Source organism: Psammomys obesus, unplaced genomic scaffold (genome assembly GCF_907164565.1).
Source record: "Psammomys obesus unplaced genomic scaffold, mPsaObe1.curated_primary_1811, whole genome shotgun sequence".
In the NCBI taxonomy this organism is placed as follows: Eukaryota; Metazoa; Chordata; class Mammalia; order Rodentia; family Muridae; genus Psammomys; species Psammomys obesus.
In genome coordinates, this window is record NW_026596057.1 from 18,365,370 (window position 1) to 18,372,095 (window position 6,726).

The 6,726-nt window shown below is 43.4% G+C and overlaps 1 pseudogene; it reads right to left on the reverse strand.

Annotated features, from left to right (window-relative positions):
• Positions 1–312: 312 nt before the first annotated feature.
• Positions 313–1,045, reverse strand: LOC129689279 (60S ribosomal protein L13-like; annotated as a pseudogene).
• Positions 1,046–6,726: the final 5,681 nt, after the last annotated feature.

Consider the following 6,726-nt stretch of genomic DNA (forward strand, 5'->3'; position numbering starts at 1 on the left):
GTGAGGCCAAGAACTAATTTATGTTAATAGTTAGCTCTTAAGAATTTAATGAATCAAAATGATTTGCTGTGTGATTTCTTAAAATTTCATAATTTTAAATTCAGATTAAACTCAGATCAACCTGACTTCAGATCCCCGGAACCCACATTAAAAAAAACAAACAAACTAGGTGAGGCAGCATACACCACCTAGACCTGAGTGGTAGGAGGGTTGCTTACGGTGTTTTGTTTTGCTTTGCTTTATGGAAAATTTATTGCAACATTCCAACAGCTCATTGCTTCTTCTTTTCCACATCCTTTTCTCCAGCTTCCTTCACCCTTTTTGCTCAGATGCTAAAGAGCCGGGCATTGGCCTCGGCCATGAGAAGATTGGGCAAAAGCCTTGACAGTTCTTCTCTTCTTCTGTGATGACTCCAGCTTCTCCTTTTGTAGACATTCCAGCCTGGCATCACAGGTCCTGTTACCTGGGTGGCCAGTTGAAGCTCTTCAGCAGAACTATCTCCCTTTGGAGCGCAAGGCTGCCCGAGGAAAAGTACGAGCTTCGAACGCTGCTCCTTCGAGCGCTGCGGCAGATTGGCCTGTACTCAGTGGATTTGTTTGGCTTCCTTGGGTCCACAGAGATGTCGACTGTGCCAGCCATTTTCTTATGGATACCAGCCACAAGGAGCTCTTCCAGGCCGAAGCCCCTTCCAGCTCGGACCTTGGTGTGGTATGTAACTGTAGGACACCTCGCTATGGACCTGATGGGACCAGACACGGGACGAGGGCAGTGGGCCCGCTTTCTCCTACCGGGCCTTACGTCTGCAGACCTGGTTGGTTGAACTTTGTGCCCACGTGAACTCCTGCCAAGCCTTGTGGAAGCCGGGCTTCAGGATCTTGCCATTCCGGCTGGGCGCCGTGGCTGCTCCCGCGCAGGAGACTGGAAAGGACTGGGCACTGCAAACACCTTGGGGTTGTAGGGGACTGCTGAGGTTTTCTGGCTGCCAGCTGAGCTGAAAAATGGACAGCCCCAGGACCAGTGAGACACCTCGTGGGAGTAAGACCATTATATCTGCGTGCCTGCGAACTTTTGAACACACATGCATAAAATATACACGGAGAAAAAAAAGACCCACTCTACATATTAACATATTTCTTTCTTCAACCCCAACACTTCATTTTGCTACCTTCGTTTTCAAAAGAATGTGTAAGAATTGCTGTGTGTATCTGCTTTGATCCCCTGTTGGGTGAATCCTTTCAGAGGACCCTCTATAGTAGACTCCCATCCTGTTTCCTCTCTTCCACTGCTTCTGGGTTTTATCCTGTTTGCCATTCTGAATGAGATTTAAGCATCCCCCTTAGGGTCCTCCTTAGTGTTTAGCTTCTTTAGGTCTGTAGATGGCTGTCCTATATTATACAGCTAATATCCACTTATTAGTGAATATATATCATGCCTGTCTTTCTGCTTCTGGGTTACCTTACTCAGGATGATCTCTTCTAGGTCCATCCATTTGCTTGCAAATTTCATGATTTCTTTGTTTATAATAGCTGAGTAGTATTCCATTGTGTAAATGTACCACAATTTCTGTATCCATTCCTCTGTTGAGGGACATCTAGGCTGTTTCTGGATTCTGACTATTACAAATAAAGCTGCTATGAGCAGAGTTGAGCAACTGTCCTTATTGAATGGTGGGACACCTTTTGGGTATATGCCTAGGAGTGGTATAGCTGGATCTTGAGGTAGTGCTCTTCCCAATGTTCTGAGAATGCGCCAAATTGATTTTCAAAGTGATTGTGCAAGTTTGCACTCCCACCAGCAATGGAGGAGGGTTCCCCTTTCTTCACATCCTCTCCAGCATGTGTTGTCACTTGAGTTTTTGATCTTAGCCATTCTGATAGGGGTAAGATGGAATCTCAGAGTTTTTTTGATTTGCATTTCCCTGATGACTAAGGATGTTGAGCATTTCTCTTTTTTTACACTTTATTCATTTTGTATCCCCACATTGTTGAGCATTTTTTTAAGTGTTTCTCTGCCATTCTATATTCCTCCATTGAGAATTCTCTGTTTAGCTCTGTCCCCATTTTTAATTGGATTACTTAATTTGTTGGTGTTTAACTTCTTGAGTTATTTATATATTCTGGATATTAGTCATCTATTGGATGTAGGGTTGGTGAAGATCTTTTTCCAGTCTGTAGGCATATTTATCGGTGTTTCACTTGTTTGAGTCTTGTTTAGGTGGCCATATGCTAAGGTATATGGATGAAGCTTCCCAGTCATTTCTAGGAGACAAAATTTCATGCCAGATTTCTTGATCTAAAGGCTCTTACATTCTTACTACCCTTTTCACAACAGTGCTTGAGCCTTAGAGGTGCAGAAGTTGTATTATAGATTTATCCATTTGGCCTGGGTTCCCCACGATCTCTGAATTTTGATCAGAAGTGATCTTCTGTGCCCGTTCCATCTGTTGCAAAGGGAAGATTCTTTGATGAGGGGCCAGAGCGCCACATATCTGTAGGGATGAGGGTAAGTAGTTAGGAAGTATGTTGGTATCGTAGAGTGGAAGTGAAAGGTCCTCCTCTAAGGTCCATGACCTTCAAGCCCCAGGCGTTTGGCTGGGTTGCTAGTACCAGGTGTGAGCTCCCTCTTTTGAGCAGGCCAATTAGACAGCTGCTGGCTACCACCAAGACATGAGTGCCACTGTTGGACCCTTATGGTTGTCTTGCCACGCTGATCACTGTTGTGGGTCATAGGTATCACAGTTGGGTGGATTCCACAGACCTATCTTTGAGGCTGGAATCAGAGCAGCTGTTTCTATAATGTCTCCGATCAAGCCTATTTTCTCATTTCCTGTTAAAATGTACTATTAAGTTCCTTCAAAACTCTGGAGGCCAAATAAAGAAAGTCCTGCATCTCACAGAACACCTCTGGCATGGTAACCATGGCCATTACGTATTTATTTATAGGCCGGTGTTTGGTTGAGTTGACCTTGCCAATATGCCCAGCAGCGAATCTCATCGGAATCTATCTCGGGCTTCTTCTCTGCCTCTTGGTAGGCAGAATCATTTCCTTTTAGTAATTTGGAAGCCCATTCAGTGAACTACTGAGCTGTGCTTTGTTTCTGCACTGGGATGACCATGGAGGTTTGGGTAGGTGGATGTGTGTGGTTAGGTCATTCTGTCCTTTTCTCTCCTCTGGAAAACCTCTTAGAAATAAGTCTTAAATATAGGATATGGAGGAAAGGGCTGCTTTCAGAATGTCATTTTGGTTCTAATCAGAAGAGAAGTTTCCAAAGCAGAGTCTGTGGTGGGGAATCTCCAAGAAGTGGCACGGGGAGGCTTAAAGAAGATGCTCTCACTGAAGTGGCTACCAATACCCGTGTGGCCCTTCCCCTTACCAGCTATATTAGCCATAGTTGTATAAAGAAATAACTGGGCATGCTTAATGCCTACAGTTTATTCCAGTAAACGATTTTTTTTTTATTAGCTCAAAAAGAAGCAGCGCTGGCCAAAATTAAACATCTTACTTCCTGTTTTCCAATCACCAATGCCAGAGAAATGGAGAATTTGGGGTGTGCTTAAGTTCTTTGCTCACTAGAGCTAGCTCAGAAATAAATATTAGAATGCAACCCACTCTAATTGAGGGCCCAGGAAGGACCCTCTGTGGGCATAGATCTATCCACTGCCTGTCCTGTCTGAACGGCCTCCACAGAACCTTCTGCGCCATCTGCCCTATCATCCTCTCTCCAAGGCCAGAACTATCTTGGGTCAGGAACAAGGGCTCTCAACAGGAGAGAGTCCTCCAGGTTTCATTGATTGAGCTGAGGCAATCTTCATTGGAAGAGCAGATTAAAGGCTTCTTAGTTGAAATGTACTAGTCCATTGGTAAAGGGGCCAAGATAAAGGGCTAGGAATAAATTGATAGAACCCAACAGCCTTAAGACACGAAAGGTCCGTAATCTGACCTGTTTTTGAAGGGGAGAAAACATTTACTATCTGATCTTGTATATGCTCATGGGAGCATATACAAAACGACAATAATGTGCAGCAGAGAAAGAACGTATGTGTCGCAATGACTGGTGGCCTTTTGACTTAAAGATGGCCCTCTTGCACAAAGACTGTTATCAGGAGCGTTCTAGTACAACCCTTCCGTCCTCAGTTTTTATTGTCAACTCCACACAACCCACAGTCACCTGGGGAAGACAGAGTCCCAACTGAAATGATTGCCCAGATCAAATTGGCCTGTGGCCATGTCTGTAGGGATTTGTCTTGATTCTTAATTGATATGGGCAGTGCCAACCCGGGCAAGCTGGTCCTGGCTTGTGTAAGAAAGCAGGCTGAGCGTGAGCTGGAGACAGCAGTCCACTAAACAGGTTTCCTTCCTGGTTTCTGCCTCTGCTTCTGCTTGAGCTTTTTCCTCTAATTTCCCTCAATGATGGGCTGTGATCCCTCCACTGCTTCTGGGCAGTGTCTTATCATAGCAACGAGAAGCAAACTAGGACATCTTCCCAAGCCTAGTCACTTAAAAGGAAGTTGCCCCATGTTTTAGAAATACGTGTGTCATGTGCGCTTCAAGCCAGATAACAGACAACTCAGTTCTTTGCGTGTCTAGTACCAATATAATTATTATTGTTGTTGTTTTCATAGCTTTTGATCATAGCTACTATTTAATGTTCAGAGTGCTCAAGCTAAAGTTTTCCTTTCAGCAGAGAGGAGGCTGAGTTCATAACTGTTTGATTTCTGTGTTGTTTGATCTACCCTCATCCCCATCTTTGCTCATGTAAGCTTTATTTGGTTTCCCTTCTTATACCTTTATGACTGGGTGTCTGACTCTCAGTATCCGTAGAGAATGTAAACTCATTTTGTTTGGCTTTTTATATGCTTCTATGATCTTAAGGTTTGACCATAACTTTTTCTGTCTCCTCTCCAATGAATCAGGTCTTCTTGCCAGGATCAAATAATGTCACGTAATAATATGATAATTAACATTTCCAAGAATTTCCTGTATAGAATATGTGCTGTATGTATAAATTTTTAGATTTTTAACTCAAAGCTAAGAGCTAAGAGAGGCACATATCCTTCTGAAGCCTACACTTATCTTTCTATGATTTCAGCTGCCTACTAAACGCTCCTGTGTGGTTCCACTCAGGCTATTTCTGTATCTAGGTGACACTGGCTCTGGAGAAGGGAGGCTGAAGCTGAACTATCAGGTCCATCTGTTGATTTGGGGTGAACTCCTTAACTTTCTGACATCTCATCTCTCTATCCCTAAAGGTGGGGACAGTAACAAGACCCCACTGATGAACAGAAGAATTAATAGTTGCTAAATTAGGCCTTTCATTTGGGTGGGTATCTGGGAGAACACTGTAGAAAGTCCTGAGCTGCTCACAGCGAGTCCCTGATGAGTGGCTGGAGACTACCAGTGTGCCCCTGAGGAGTTCCCTTAGTGAAGGGCTCGTCGAGATTCAGCATGACAGCTCTTTTTTGGCTATCACTCCACAGGCCCTGGTGAAGTGGCTTTAGGGTTAGAGGACTATTAGACCCTGAGGTGAAGGGTCCCTGAAACTTTTGATAAAAGGCATATGGTATAGTTTGAATCTATGTGCCTCTCCAAATTAATATTAAGATTTAATAGCCAATGTGACAGTATTAAGGGAGAGGCCTTCTGAGAAGTGATTAAATCATGACCATTTTGCCCTCCTGAGTAGGATAGGGATTCTCATAAGTGAAGTATAAGGAACTGTCCTCTGCTACAGTTTAGGTCTGGAATGTCCTCACAAGGCTCACTGTGTCAAAGCTTGGTCTTGGGCTTGTCGCTATGCTATGTGTTTCCACAGTGGTAGGTTGCCTTACTCAACAGGGGACCTGGTCATGGACTTTAGTCTCATACTGTGAGTTTTGTCCCTCTAGCATGCAATGGCGCACCATTGTCCCCTCCAGAGGACACAGTATCAGGTGCCATCTAAGAAGTAGAGTGTAAGTCCTCACCAGATACTCATCTGCAAGTGTCTTGGTTCTGGACTGCTTAGGTTTCTGAACTGCACAAAGTTCTGGTATGTAGAAACTAATAAATTTACGGCATTTTGTTATAACATCAGGATCAGACATAGCCAAACAAAAGTAGACTCTAGTAATTGTTTTATGGTATTAAGCCTTTCAACTTTCAGAGTGTAGAACTTCTGTTCATATGTCACCTGGAATAAAGACGTGATTGTGTGTGTTTCCTTGCACCTACATGGACATATGACTAAGTTACAGGCCATGAGACATGTATATGTACAGTGTGACAGCTTTGGGTAGTTTTGGATTAAGGTGCATTTTGCTATCAGTTGCATCTTTGCTTCCCGGGGTGTAAATGTTGTGTGGAATATGAATGCCACCATCTTGGAGAGTGAACCAGTAAGTTTAGGGAAGTCTGGGTTAGAGCTATTGGATTTAGTGAGTCATGATGCAGGCTTTCTGTTATATTGCAGGGGACATGATGAGAATGAAATATTATTCGACATTTGTCTTAAATTCAAATTTTATTGAGTGTCCTGTGCTGTATCTGGCATTCTGACCTGGAATCCCACACAGAATGCCATATCAGCCTCCAGGAAGTCTCCCATGGATCTTACATAAGAGGAAACTAAGCCACATCATATTTTTCGTTATTTGCATACAAACTTAATTCAATGAATTCAAAGCAGAGCCTATTCTTATACCAAACCCCTCACCCTTAATATTTTACTACAATGCCCTTTTCTTCAGT